A 15,740-nucleotide genomic window follows, 5' to 3' on the forward strand; every position below is an offset into this window, starting at 1 on the left:
TTTTCTGTGATGTTGTCAAGGAATGTTCTGTATTGTATGTTTTCTCCGTGTTTAAAAAACTGAAAAATAAAAAAGTTAAAAAAAAAAAAAAAAGCATTGCCCATTTTTTCCCAATGAGTCATCCACAGGTAACGACAGAAACAATGTGGTTCAGTGGGAGGACTCTGATTGGCCACTCAGCGTACAACTCTCATAATCCTAGACTTTGATTGGCTATTGGACTTTTCAAATGTGGGACTTTATTTAAAATCAACTGTTAATAATAACAAATGTAGTAAAGACATGGAAAAGATTAAAGAAAATATTTAAGGAAAATCACTCTATGAATGTGCTTACAACACTGATGGACAACCCAGATCTATCAGTGGAGGGTGCAGGACCAAATTTCAAGTCATGGCAAACTGCAGGTTTAAAGAGGGTATATGATCTCTGTTGTGATGGGAATTTCAAAACATATGAACTTTTAAGAGATCAGTGCAATCTACCCAATAAGGATTTTTTATTGTGAGGCATTATGTATTTAAGAAGGCTAATACCCTAAACTTCTTTAGTGGTTCTCAAATGTTAGAAAGATTCTTTCTGAATCATTCGAAGCATGATCACTTTATATTAAGATTCTATTCTGAGTTACAGAATTTAAACTTGGACAAACTTGCACCACTAAGAACATCATGGTGTAGACATATGTTTACAGTAAGTGTACAGCAGGAGCCTCCCCAATCTGTCCCAAGTGCAAAACAAATACTGGAACTAGAATACACTACACTAGCATCTTGGTGGGAAAAAGTCTAATCTCCAACCTGTACAGTGCATTTCAGACTATGGCCCTCGGAGTCTCTGACACCCTTAAGGCAGGATGGGAGGCAGAACTTGGGGAACAATTATCAGAGGACACCTGGAATGAAAGCTTGAAGTTTGTGCACGAGTGTTCCATTAATGCGCAACATTGTTTGATTCAATTTAAAATGTTGCACAGACTGCACTATTCAAAGTCTAAATTGCACAGAATATTCCCAGAAATTTCACCACACTGTGATAAATGCAACTCAACAGAATCAAATCTAACACACAGTTATGTCCTGTGTCCCAGCTTGCAAAATTTCTGGATTGGAATTTTTAATTTTCTTTCACAAGTTCTGGGGGTGGAGATTAAATCCGATCCCATATTGATCATCTTCGGGGTGTCGGAGGGGCTCAGGAACCTCCAAGTCTCTGAACGCTGTCTTTTATCTTATGGGCTGCTTACTGCTAAGAAACTGATCCTCCTATTTTGGAAGAAGAAAGAAGCACCTACCCTCAGAGTATGGTTAACAGAGATTATAGACACACTTCACTTAGAGAGAATTAGATTTGTTCTTAACAACAGACTTGAGAAGTTTGAGAAAATTTGGTGCCCATTGATCTCCTTTTTGCAGAATTGAAATGATCAACTTTGTGTACACTGTCAGGTAGCACTCCTTGGGAGAGTTGAGGGAGGGGGGAGGGTGGGATAGTTATAGTTATAGTTCTACTGTCTACCCTATGAGACAGACAGCTTTGCCTGATAATAAGGAATTAATAATATGAATTAGTGACGATGTAATGTCTGTAAGGTCAGGCTTTTGATTTATGTTACATGAAAATTGAATGTCGATGTGGATGCTCTGTGGAGATCCTGTTTTTCCTTAATAAACATATTGAAACATCAGAATACACTACACTAAATTCAGTTCATACACTAAATTAAATCTACTCTCAGGATGTGGGTAAAGAAGGAGCACAGAGACAACGGCTGTTTCCGAAACCGCTTGCTACATTCTACTTACTGAGTCCGATAGTAGCATGTAGTATGCCTGCCAGTTGGCTGTTATTTTGTAGTATGCTGGACCCGTCTTGTCGGTGTCCATCCTGGAATGCAGAAGTAAACAATAGCCCAGCTGGTGACACCGCTATGCCGCAGCATACAGTTAGGGTCTGAGAGACAAATGAAAAGTGTTTCATTAAGATTTTCATTAGTGTCAAAGGGATGAAAATGAACCGGTGAAATGTGTAATGCCTATAAGGAACTAAGTTAGGCGGTGTTTGATTCACATCACGGCACTTTATATGTAACGGAGTTGGAGGTTGTTTCCATGCATTAATTTGGCATCACATTACGTTTAATTAAAGTATGTGCCTTTTCTTAAATGTTAAAGTTTGAATGTATTTGTCTGTTGTTTGGTGTTGTTGTCATTACGTCCCCTGTAATGACTGCCACGTAATTAAAATAAAAAATAGTCACGAATGTCTGTCATGTTTTTTCCAACAACCTGAGTGGTTATCAACTTGATAATGTGGTGTATCTTAATCTTGAAAGGGCAATCATTTACTTAGCTTTGAATACTATAGTAATAATTCAATAGGGACCCAACTGATTGCAGATGACTGTCCAGCTGTGTGATGTGAATTGTGCTGATTGAACGTGTTATACAAACAGGAGGAGAAGCAGTGAATGTGGTGTTCGGATGATAGATGACTGGAGAGTCAAAATGTCCTTGTTGTCGGTGATCCATGCTCATAATGTGGCAAAAAGAAGAAGAAGACTGCAAGCTGCCAGAAGGAGGGACCTTCTGACCATCCTACTGCAAAATGAATATGATGTAAGTAGACCATGTCTAAGTTTATTAAGTGTTCTCTCAGGTCAATCAAGGAAATGTATGTTAGCTTCTGACCTGTCACATTAGTTTGAAACTGTCAGATAAATCATTTTCTTTAACAAATATTATTCTGGGGAGCCACTATATTGTTTTCTGAAAGCTGAACTAAACACTAAAAATTTAATTTTACAGTGATTTAAGAGAACAGTAACATAACATCAAGGCAAACAACAATTCAAAAACAGTACTACATACACTTACAGTACAACTCATTTAATTCTAAATGTAGCACTAATTTAAGCAATTGTCCCTACTCTTGCAGCATGGGCTGATACGAGGATCGTCTGGGGTACATCATGGACCATGGCTGGGGGAAAGACTTGGAGGTGGGGATTTATTTATATTGGCTGGCCAGTGCCACCTCATATCGGGCGGTGTCAGAGGCCTTCGATATCCCCACCTCCACTGTACATGAAGTTGTTCATCGGGTCGCTGGACACATCATCAGAATCGACATTCAACTGTGTTGAAACGGTGTGAGATGCAGGGAGAGTGTGGACAGAGACAGAGCAAGACCGAGGGTTCTTTGTGGTCTACAGGAGTCTGGTTCTGCTCCAGGTTTCTGTCTGTTCTACATGAGTCTGGTTCTGCTCCAGGTTTCTGTCTGCTCTACATGAGTCTGGTTCTGCTCCAGGTTTCTGTCTGTTCTACATGAGTCTGGTTCTGCTCCAGGTTTCTGTCTGTTCTACATGAGTCTGGTTCTGCTCCAGGTTTCTGTCTGCTCTAAATGAGTCTGGTTCTGCTTTAGGTTTCTGTCTGTTCTACATGAGTCTGGTTCTGCTCTAGGTTTCTGTCTGTTCTACATAAGTCTGGTTCTGCTCTAGGTTTCTGTCTGTTCTACATGAGTCTGGTTCTGATTTAGGTTTCTGTCTGTTCTACATGAGTCTGGTTCTGCTCTAGGTTTCTGTCTGTTCTACATAAGTCTGGTTCTGCTCTAGGTTTCCCGTCTGTTCTACATGAGTCTGGTTCTGCTCCAGGTTTCTGTCTGTTCTACATGAGTCTGGTTCTGCTCTAGGTTTCTGTCTGTTCTACATGAGTCTGGTTCTGCTCCAGGTTTCTGTCTGTTCTACATAAGTCTGGTTCTGCTCTAGGTTTCTGTCTGCTCTACATGAGTCTGGTTCTGCTCCAGGTTTCTGTCTGTTCTACATGAGTCTGGTTCTGCTCCAGGTTTCTGTCTGTTCTACATGAGTCTGGTTCTGCTCCAGGTTTCTGTCTGTTCTACATGAGTCTGGTTCTGCTCCAGGTTTCTGTCTGTTCTACATGAGTCTGGTTCTGCTCTAGGTTTCTGTCTGTTCTACATGAGTCTGGTTCTGCTCCAGGTTTCTGTCTGTTCTACATGAGTCTGGTTCTGCTCCAGGTTTCTGTCTGCTCTACATGAGTCTGGTTCTGCTCCAGGTTTCTGTCTGTTCTACATGAGTGTGGTTCTGCTCTAGGTTTCTGTCTGTTCTACATGAGTCTGGTTCTGCTCTAGGTTTCTGTCTGTTCTACATGAGTCTGGTTCTGCTCCAGGTTTCTGTCTGTTCTACATGAGTCTGGTTCTGCTCCAGGTTTCTGTCTGTTCTACATAAGTCTGGTTCTGCTCTAGGTTTCTGTCTGTTCTACATGAGTCTGGTTCTGCTCTAGGTTTCTGTCTGTTCTACATGAGTCTGGTTCTGCTCCAGGTTTCTGTCTGTTCTACATGAGTCTGGTTCTGCTCCGGTTTCTGTCTGTTCTACATGAGTCTGGTTCTGCTCTAGGTTTCTGTCTGTTCTACATGAGTCTGGTTCTGCTCTAGGTTTCTGTCGGTTCTACATGAGTCTGGTTCTGCTCTAGGTTTCTGTCTGTTCTACATGAGTCTGGTTCTGCTCCGGTTTCTGTCTGTTCTACATGAGTCTGGTTCTGCTCTAGGTTTCTGTCTGTTCTACATGAGTCTGGTTCTGCTCTAGGTTTCTGTCGGTTCTACATGAGTCTGGTTCTGCTCTAGGTTTCAGTCTGCTCTACATGAGTCTGGTTCTGCTTTAGGTTTCTGTCTGTTCTACATGAGTCTGGTTCTGCTCTAGGTTTCTGTCTGTTCTACATGAGTCTGTTTCTGCTCCAGGTTTCTGTCTGTTCTACATGAGTCTGGTTCTGCTCTAGGTTTCTGTCTGCTTTACATGAGTCTGGTTCTGCTCTAGGTTTCTGTCTGTTCTACATGAGTCTGGTTCTGCTCCAGGTTTCTGTCTGCTCTACATGAGTCTGGTTCTGCTTTAGGTTTCTGTCTGTTCTACATGAGTCTGGTTCTGCTCCAGGTTTCTGTCTGTTCTACATGAGTCTGGTTCTGCTCCAGGTTTCTGTCTGCTCTACATGAGTCTGGTTCTGCTTTAGGTTTCTGTCTGTTCTACATGAGTCTGGTTCTGCTCCAGGTTTCTGTCTGTTCTACATGAGTCTGGTTCTGCTCTAGGTTTCTGTCTGCTTTACATGAGTCTGGTTCTGCTCTAGGTTTCTGTCTTTTCTACATGAGTCTGGTTCTGCTCCAGGTTTCTGTCTGCTCTACATGAGTCTGGTTCTGCTTTAGGTTTCTGTCTGTTCTACATGAGTCTGGTTCTGCTCCAGGTTTCTGTCTGTTCTACATAAGTCTGGTTCTGCTCCAGGTTTCTGTCTGTTCTACATGAGTCTGGTTCTGCTCTAGGTTTCTGTCTGTTCTACATGAGTCTGGTTCTGCTCCAGGTTTCTGTCTGTTCTACATGAGTCTGGTTCTGCTCTAGGTTTCTGTCTGTTCTACATGAGTCTGGTTCTGCTCCAGGTTTCTGTCTGTTCTACATGAGTCTGGTTCTGCTCTAGGTTTCTGTCTGCTCTACATGAGTCTGGTTCTGCTCCAGGTTTCTGTCTGCTCTACATGAGTCTGGTTCTGCTTTAGGTTTCTGTCTGTTCTACATGAGTCTGGTTCTGCTCCAGGTTTCTGTCTGTTCTACATGAGTCTGGTTCTGCTCCAGGTTTCTGTCTGTTCTACATGAGTCTGGTTCTTCTCTAGGTTTCTGTCTGTTCTACATGAGTCTGGTTCTGCTCCAGGTTTCTGTCTGTTCTACATGAGTCTGGTTCTGCTCCAGGTTTCTGTCTGTTCTACATGAGTCTGGTTCTGCTCCAGGTTTCTGTCTGTTCTACATGAGTCTGGTTCTGCTCCAGGTTTCTGTCTGTTCTACATGAGTCTGGTTCTGCTCCAGGTTTCTGTCTGTTCTACATGAGTCTGGTTCTGCTCCAGGTTTCTGTCTGTTCTACATGAGTCTGGTTCTGCTCCAGGTTTCTGTCTGTTCTACATGAGTCTGGTTCTGCTCTAGGTTTCTGTCTGTTCTACATGAGTCTGGTTCTGCTCTAGGTTTCTGTCTGTTCTACATGAGTCTGGTTCTGCTCCAGGTTTCTGTTTGTTCTACATGAGTCTGGTTCTGCTCCAGGTTTCTGTCTGTTCTACATGAGTCTGGTTCTGCTCCAGGTTTCTGTCTGTTCTACATGAGTCTGGTTCTGCTCCAGGTTTCTGTCTGCTCTACATGAGTCTGGTTCTGCTCCAGGTTTCTGTCTGTTCTACATGAGTCTGGTTCTGCTCCAGGTTTCTGTCTGTTCTACATGAGTCTGGTTCTGCTCTAGGTTTCTGTCTGTTCTACATGAGTCTGGTTCTGCTCTAGGTTTCTGTCTGTTCTACATGAATCTGGTTCTGCTCTAGGTTTCTGTCTGTTCTACATGAGTCTGGTTCTGCTCCAGGTTTCTGTTTGTTCTACATGAGTCTGGTTCTGCTCCAGGTTTCTGTCTGTTCTACATGAGTCTGGTTCTGCTCCAGGTTTCTGTCTGTTCTACATGAGTCTGGTTCTGCTCCAGGTTTCTGTCTGCTCTACATGAGTCTGGTTCTGCTCCAGGTTTCTGTCTGTTCTACATGAGTCTGGTTCTGCTCTAGGTTTCTGTCTGTTCTACATGAGTCTGGTTCTGCTCTAGGTTTCTGTCTGTTCTACATGAATCTGGTTCTGCTCTAGGTTTCTGTCTGTTCTACATGAGTCTGGTTCTGCTCCAGGTTTCTGTCTGTTCTACATGAGTCTGGTTCTGCTCCAGGTTTCTGTCTGTTCTACATGAGTCTGGTTCTGCTCCAGGTTTCTGTCTGTCCTAAATGAGTCTGGTTCTTCGCCATTTCCTGACATTTCTAAACTATATAATTGATAATACAAGGCAGTCATTTGCTATATCATGATTATAACAACATTTCTAAAGTAGGAGTCCACTGAACTTCTTACTATCCGATTGTTGTGCTTCCTCAGAAGAGCTCTCACTTTACCCTGCTGAACCAGGTCAGAACATTATTGTCACAGTGGTCCCCCCTTGCATTATCGCTCGCTGGGCGAATTAACTCTATAAAAATGAACATACTCCCAAAATTTACATATTTGTTTCAGTGTGTTCCAGTATTTATTCCAAAATCGTTTTTTGTCTCACTAGATTCCATTGTCTCCTCGTACATCTGGCAGGGCAAGAGGCCTCGAGTTAGCAAAGCCCTGCTTCAGAGACCCAAAAGGGACGGAGGTATGGGACTCCCCGATTTCCGACATTATTACTGGGCTACCAATATTCGTTGTATTACTTTTTGGACCCGCTTTTATCTCCAGTCGGACGGTCCAGACTGGACGTCTCTGGAGCTGAACTCATGCCGAGATGTCTCCCTTCCTGCACTCCTCGGTGCGCCGCTTGACTGCCCCTTACCAAAATCACTGAATAACCCAGTAGTGCGTCATACCATTCGGGTGTGGACCCAATTTAGGAGATCTTTTGGATACAAACTCTTCTCCCCTCTGAGTCCGATTGCTTCCAACCACCTTTTCACCCCCTCGCGCTCTGACTCGACTTTTCGGACCTGGCATGAAAGGGGCATCAGGTCATTTGCGTGCATGTTTGAAGACGGCTGTTTTGTTTCCTTTAATCAACTGACTGAGAAATACAACCTACCCAAAACACATTTCTTTCGGTATTTACAGGTCAGACAGTATGTCCACTCTGTTGTGCCTTGTTTCCCCTCAGTACCCATAGTTAACCCAATTGACACCTTTCTCTCCTTCGATCCACTGTCCAGAGGTGCACTGTCCAAATTACACAATACCATTTCGAAGCTGATAAGTTCACCACTGGACAAGATTAAGGCGGCTTGGGAACAGGACTTGGGACACATATCTGATGACCAATGGGACTCCATTCTATCATCAATACATAAATCCTCCATCTGCGCTAGACACTGTCTGCTTCAATTTAAGGTGGTCCACAGGGCTCACATGTCCAAGGTCAAGCTGTCCAGTATCTACCCCGATATAACTCCCACCTGTGACAAGTGCAATTGTAATGATGCTTCCCTGATACACATGTACTGGCTGTGTCCTAAGTTGCAGAAATTCTGGCATGATATATTCCACACCTTGTCTAAAGTATTACAGAAAAATGTAAATCTTAGCCCTACTCTTGCCCTGTTTGGTATTGCTGGTGGAGATAACCCCCACCTCACTCCTACAGAACACCGCATGGTTGCCTTTGCCTTGCTCTTGGCCAGACGTGCAATCCTGCTAAAATGGAAGGGTGCTGCCCTGCCCACGCTTGACCAGTGGCGTCAGGATGTAATGTCCTGTCTTAAACTCGAGATGCTACGTTTTTCTATCAGTAGCTCGAAGAGGAAATTTTATGAGACATGGGACCCTTTCTTAGTCTACTTTCATGAAACCCAAACTAAACCATCATAAGATGAGCTTTTATACGGCCCTTGGCATAAGAAGTAAGATCTGACTCTGTGTGGTGCGCTGCAAACTGACTCTTACATATTACGCCTCAATTTTTCAGGACAGCTGGGGATGGAGGGAGGGGATGGGAGGGTGGGAAGGGCTATTGCACTATGTCAGGTATTACTATCACTGCCGCAGAGACCTGTTCGTCTTCCTTGTTTTGCACAATACAGTACCATCTGTGGCAATGTAGAACATTACCGCCCAACCCCGGTGTTTTCTGTCTTATTTTTTTTTTGTATTTGTGTGTGCTGTGTTTTGTATTGTCATATGTGTTGAAAACTCAATAAAAATATTTGAAATAAAAAAATAAAAAATAAAAAAGAACAGCTCTCACTGAGGACCTCATCACTGACCTTGGACATCTGTTCCGCTCCCTCTTTTGAAGATGAAGAAACTGTTTGGAAGGAAAAAAAACACAGAACAAAATTCTGTCAAATCACTGCAAACCATTTAAATGTTGTACTTGAAAATGTAACTTTGGAATAAATAGAATCTCCTTTAATACGCACTTTCAAAGCCTAAATCAATCTGATCTAGTGATTTGCCTTTGTAGACCTCAGTCCCACATTCAATTGTCATGAGCAGCTTGCTAAATTTTGCAAGCTGGAGTGTGTTTCTCTGTCAGCATCATCAATAGGGGGGTCCATCTCCCTGATGCTGATGAGCTAGAGGGCATAGGAGACGGCTTTGCCCATCTGGCTGGCTCCCGTGCCTTCCGCAGAGTGGCAGGCAGCATTGATGGGACACACATCAGGATTAAGCCACTTGCAGAAAACAAAGAAGACTACCTTAAGAGGTTAACCTGAATAAACAATGCCACTTCATATAAAATAATCGCTTTTGTTTCATATCAATGTCACCGACTGCAGATTACATTTTGTCTTTTCTACAGGAAGCTTTTCTACTCCATTCAGCTGCAGGTGGTCTGTGATCACAAAGGCTGCTTCCTGAATATATTTACAGGTATAAATAAAACTCAACATTAGATTAACATGTTACAACAATATAGCTTACTCTCCTGAAGTGATAGTTCTTTAAAAACAATACATAATTAGTCATTATGTACACTGTAAACCCAAATGCTCAAAATAATTAAGTAGATTAAGTAGTGTAAACTTGTAGCTTGGCTTATTCCTGTATGCAGAACACACCTCTTCATGTGTCTGTTCACAAAGCAACTCTCAAAAACATAGTTCTAATTAAAATATGAACAACTTACAAACATGACTCCAAGAGTTTCCACATACAAAACAGTATGTTGGGTTGAGCTTTGTTTGTGTGCAGCAAGATTTTTTGACTTGAACATTTTTTGAATTTTTCCTTTGCATGACCAACAACCTAAGGAATCAAGTGGCTGACATCTATTTTTAATTTCTCAATGAGTATCAAATAAGGAAGGTGGTCTAATTTGTTTTAAGACACTGACTGCTAAATTTTCAAAATATAACCGTTTGAATAAGAAAGTAGATCTGGTGATCCAGAAAGTAAATCTACTTTCTCATTCAAAGAGTTATATTTCAGTCATGTTTGTAGAAGTTGCTCATATTTTACTTAAAACTCTGTCTTTGAGAGTCATCTTGAATGAAAAAGTGAAAAACAGAAGATCTGTCTTCAACAGCAGAGCTCCTGGTGAACCTCAGTGGCTGGAGATAAACTTATATTAAGCTCAACATCTACAGGCAAATGTGCTATTTTATCACTTTAAGCTCAGACCATCACAAATTCACACACAAAAACTTAACAGCAACAGCTCTTTTCCTAAAAAGAAAAATACAGCAGCATAATCTACAGCCCTCTGGGTTAAAGGGTTTGGTTGGGCACTATTTTCTGCCAAAGAACACTGACATCCTCTTCCCAATGAGTTTGAATTAGGAGGCGGATATACAATATTTGCTGGTGTTTTTAGCCAGGTCAATTCCTGATGAAGAACTGATGAAGGACTTTTTAAATTAATTGAAAGAAGGAGATGATTTAAAAAAAAATCTTGTATTGAAAAAAATCCTTAAAAATGGGTTTAAAAAAGAATTAATTAAAAACTCTCCGATATTTGTAGACACCATTTTATTATGTATATAATTAGTTTCTGACTCTCATTCATTCATTCTTTCATGCAGGAGGAGGCTGATGAGCCAGAGCTTGGAGATGTTGCAGTGGCCCTCCTTACAGTCATCAGTGACGATGACACAAGTCCAGTTCATTACCAGCCTGTGAAAATCAAAATTATTGAAAGTGACATTGTGGTCGGCCTCCCCAGATTTGCTGATGCCTTCCTGGTAATGTTTGGTCTGATCTATGCACTACACCTCAGCTATCCAAAAGGACTGACCAACACTCTTGAATTCACTCAGAAGATTTTACTTGGGCTGGATGATGGTAAACTGTCGCCCAGGTTGCAGACTCTCAAGAATGACTTGATGATTCATATGTAGAAATTCATCTGAGAAAGGGGTGTGGGCTGCGGCATTATTGAAGGCATTTCCGTGCTAGTTCAAAGTTCTTTCCTTCTGTTAAAATAATGCCTTAAAAAGTTGCTGCACTACTATTTTCAGCCAGGTGGCCAAAATCTACAATGTGCCTTGTACTTGTTAATGTAATGCAAATGTAACAATTATGTAATGCTTTTACTTGACCATTGTTAGTGATAAGTAGGGCTGGGCAAATATCTTTGATTTTGAAGGAATCACTGTTAGCACTTTAATAAGACATTTACATACAAGAGATTTCTGATAAACAGTCATGAATAATGTGAATATGTTGACCAAGCAGGCAGCTACAACAGTCTTAGTTCAGTTTGCATCGCTTTACTGTAATGCTGCCTTTGAAACAAGGAAACACTTGAGCCATATCACCATATGCACAGTACAGGAGAGCTCTTCTCTCATATCACACTATTGATTTAATATTGATATATTGTCCAGTTCATGCAGCGTTATGAGCAAAATAAAGAGTCTAGTTAGTTAATGACATTTATTTGTTTTAAAAGTTGCTGCACTTTTAATTCATCCAGATGAACCAAATTCACTGTGCATTTGATAATGTAAGACATTTACATCTTAGAGTTAGAGTTCATGAGCACTTTGTTGCATTATTGAAATTTTATCAAAATGGTTGAACTTTAATTCATCCAGATAAACCAAAGTACACTGTTTGATAATGTTATGCATTTACATATCAGAGTTTTAGAGTTAAAGTGTTCATAAACCGTTTGTGGCATTATTGTATTTTCATCAAAGTTGCTGCCCTGCTGCCCTATTCAGGTTTTAGCCAGATAGCTAAAATGACACATTGCTTTTGCATTTTTTATATATACATTATTATTATTATTATTATATATATTTTTTTTTCTGACTTAAGATTATCAGTGAAGCATGTTAAACATGAGAGGGCAAGAAAATACAGTTCAATACATTTACTCAAACTGTTGAAGTTAATTGTACTTAATGTAAGTGAGGCAATAAGTTGCCTCAAAGATTTTAAGTTTTGAGTCTTATAATTTTGAGTTTCAAAAGTCAATGTGTTTGACTTAACTGTGATCAAAAAATATCATAAACGAGACTAATAAATATTGAGTAATATTTACACAAAAGAGTGTATTTGTGTACTTATTTTTTCTAAGTTCAGTTAACTTAATCCCATGGAAGAGGTGAATGAAAACTTCAAGTAACACTAATTTAATTTACCTGTAATCAATACGTATATGTAGCATGGAATCTAAATATTTAAGTTCAGACAACAATTGACTTTTAATTTCATCAACTTAAAAATTTTAAGGCAATCAGTTGCCTTAATTTTTTTTTAGTTCTGCTAACTTATCAGGGTTTACAGTGTACCCTAATCTTCACCCAATCTTCCATCAGCATGACTGAGGAGATAATGCATGAATTTGTATTTTTAGATGAACAATCCCTGTAAAATTTCAAGTGTTTTTGTCACCCAAGTACAGTTGTAACCTCATATTACCTTTGTGTTGAATTTGTACTGATCTTTTCATTGTCAACTGTGAACTTACTTCACATAATCAGTAAAAACTTTCCAATAACACATCTCAGAAGTGTTTGTACCTGGTTCTTTTAACAGAATATATTCTAAACAATGTAAACTACAATGCCTTTCTACTCTGTTGCTTCTATGATCTGTCGAGCAACACCTTGATGTTTCTTTTAGATTTTAAGTGCACAAATAAAATGTCTTATAATTATAATTATCAGCTTTTTAAAATCACTCAAACTGCAGATGGGGTTTAAATGACCTAACCAATGACACACAAAAAAGTGGAATCTGACATTGCTTTGAAAATGAACTTTATTTAACAACTTTTTTTTTCTTTCTTTACATTTTTATTACCATTTATTTCAGGACTCTCTCTAGGAGAGCCATCCACTCTCTGCCTTCTGTCATCCCTTTCCACATTCTCTCTTTACCTCCTCTCTAACCACTCTCTTCTCTCTCTCTCTATCTCTTCTCCTCTCTGTCCAAACGCTCTCGCTCCCTTTTCTCCTCTCTCTCCAGCTGCTCTCGCTCCCTCTTCTCCTCTCTCTCCAGCTGCTCCTTCTCCTTCCTCTCCTCTCTCTCCAGTGCTTCCCTCTCCCTCCTGTACTCCTTCTCCGTACAGATCCTCTCCCTCTCTTCATCCCTCTCAGTCACCTGTCTCAGAATCTTGACCCACTCTGGCTCCTCTTTCTTCTTCCTCCTGGCCTCGCCTGCTACAGTGGAGGGAGGAGTGATCACCACTACATCCTGGCTGCCGGAGTTTATGGTGACTGGAGGTGATGAACTTGGTTTTTAACATCTCTCCAGTCTCGGGTGCTGAGCACTGGTTCTGCATCGAGAGCCTTGGAGCACAGTTCCTTTCCAGGAACTCTTTTTAGAATGATGTTTTGACCCAGCTGTCGCCACACCGCTTCCTTTTCTTTGGAACTCCAAGGTCTGCGAATGCATTTGTTGTCAAAGCGTCTGCTTCCTCTACACAAAGAAAACAGGTCACCATGTACTCCAAATGATTATACTAATGATACGGCATTAAGGGTAATAATCATATATCAGTGCTTATGCACTTATTCTGAAGTTATGTTCATACCTTCTGAATCTTGAACCAGTGGAGAGATCCTCTTTGCACCCTTTTTTTTTGGAGAACCCTTCAGGGGGAGAAGATAAGAAGTGGAAAGATGATTACTGTGAGAAGTTACAAACAGTAAGGGCCTGATCTACTAAGGGTTTGCGTGTATAAAAACACGTGCAAACTTGACAGCGCGCGCAAAGCAGATTTACTAACAGGGAGCACCGAGGATTGCGTCTGTCAAATGAGCGAAATAGCACTTGCTATCCATTTAGCGTGTTTGCCTTCATGAATATGCAGAATACATGCAGTTCATCATAACGCGCAAAATACTGGGAGGAGGAGATGCAAATGTAATCATTTAGCACACGCAATGTGATCTATCAAACCTGAAGCAGATAGCGAGCGGTATTTTTGCATCTATATTTAGCACGTTTGAATGGCAGGTGCAAACTGGCACAGCGTTACGCACACATGGCTGCGGTCACTGTAAAGCTCATCATAACTTTACAACATGCCCACAAAAGCTGGGCTTACAAGCATTACTACAGTTTTTACACACAGTTGATGTCATTTTGAAGTCAATCAAACGGACATGAAGTCTAACAAACCAAGAGAACAACACAAATAAATAAATAAAACAACACAAATTCAAAGCAGTTCAGCACCACGGATAGCGACCGCGTCATTCTGACACCCACTTTAACTTTTTCAACTAATGAGAGCACAGTAGGTCACTGTATCAACAGATATAACGTTTAGTAAAATTGGCACAGCGGCCCACATTTTCACATATAAACAAAAAATCAACATGAAGTACTCGGCCTACTCATCACTGTTTGAAGGAGCCTTAAGCTCCGCGGACTTGTCCACGATGCACTGTATGTCCATTTTCTTTGATCTGTCATTCTCAATAGATAACATGATATGTCCACTCTGTCCCACCGTGCTCCTCAAGGGGTTTTTAGTTAGTTTTAACTTGGAGAATGAGCGCTCAGAAGGTGCAACGTTGACGGGAAGAGTAAAAGATTAAAGCAGGGACAGGCCTCATCAAATCGCTCTCTAAACTCCATCAAAACACTGATTGCGTTTTGGAGCAGAGTAGATGCGTTTATTTCAGCGGCAGATCTTCTGTTTTTTCTCACAGCATTCACCTTTGCTGGAGTTCACCGATGTGTTTATTTCCCTCCTCCACTAAAACCTCCAACTCCATGACTTCAAACTTCATTTATCGCTTAAGACCACTCTGCTCTCTCAAACGCTCCATGGTGACAGCTGATAGCACACGCAAAATGCTCATTAATGGGCGGTCTGCACCACTTTTGCACTTGTTATCATTTGCGCACGCAGTCTTAGTAGATCACCTGCAACACGCCCAGAAATAACATGTGCAAAATTATTATTTACACACGCAAATTAGCGCTCGTTATTTGGGATCTTAGTAGATCAGGCCCTAATAGTACCTACCAGTCAGGAATATATTAAGTTTAGAAGACATACTAAAAGACAACAAAACTGTTGCTACAAAAGAGCAGGACAAAGGAGAAGGAAGAAGAGTTTACCTGTTTTCTGAGTCCTTTTTGGCTTGGCTGGTGGTCTCTGAGTTGAGGTCTTTGGAGTCAGAGCGTCTACAAGAAAAGAAGATATCAGGTCAGCATTAAATTCAACATACTCATCTATCAACCAATCTTTATTCGTATGGCGCCGATTAATAAAAAAGTGTTATCTCAAGACACTGAGCAAAAAGAGCAGGGCGAGACAAGACTAACTAGAGCTTCTACGACTTAATGTCAAAAGAATGGGACCTCTATGTCTCTTTCCTTGTCTGTGTTGGGAGGTTCCTTGTCTCTGTTGGTTATGTTGTTGGTTGCTGATGCTGGAGCAACATCTTGGGGTTTAGGGTCTTTTTTAGGGTCTGTGTTGATCACAGAAGCATTGGACTCAGTGTCTGAGGAGTCTGGGGGGATGGAATATAATCACTGTCAAGATCATGGCTTGACCCTGAAAAAGAGCCATCTGGAGCACAGTCCTCCTGAAGAGATAAAGAGATCAAGATATTACTGGTTCAGTCTGGAATATGGAGCAAAAGCAACAAACACCCACTCAAATTTACAAGTTAAATTATGGCAGATCTAAATGAAATTCAGTGAAGAGGATGCTGAAACAGCAGATCATCATTTAATAATTATTTACCATTAAAGGGGACATATCACGCTTTTTCATCAATATATTGGTCTAAGAGGTCCCCAA

The 15,740-nt window shown here is 40.9% G+C and overlaps 1 long non-coding RNA gene across 1 annotated transcript; it reads right to left on the reverse strand.

The window, feature by feature from the left end:
• Positions 1-12,996: 12,996 nt before the first annotated feature.
• LOC117824450 lies at positions 12,997-15,517 on the reverse strand. The gene is made up of 3 exons (XR_004633593.1): positions 15,053-15,517; positions 13,512-13,569; positions 12,997-13,396 (listed from the first exon to the last, which is right to left on the reverse strand). It is a non-coding gene; the product is annotated as an uncharacterized LOC117824450 (long non-coding RNA).
• Between the last annotated feature and the right edge of the window lie 223 nt (positions 15,518-15,740).

The sequence above is a fragment of the Notolabrus celidotus genome, chromosome 13, assembly GCF_009762535.1.
Source record: "Notolabrus celidotus isolate fNotCel1 chromosome 13, fNotCel1.pri, whole genome shotgun sequence".
NCBI classification, from domain to species: Eukaryota; Metazoa; Chordata; class Actinopteri; order Labriformes; family Labridae; genus Notolabrus; species Notolabrus celidotus.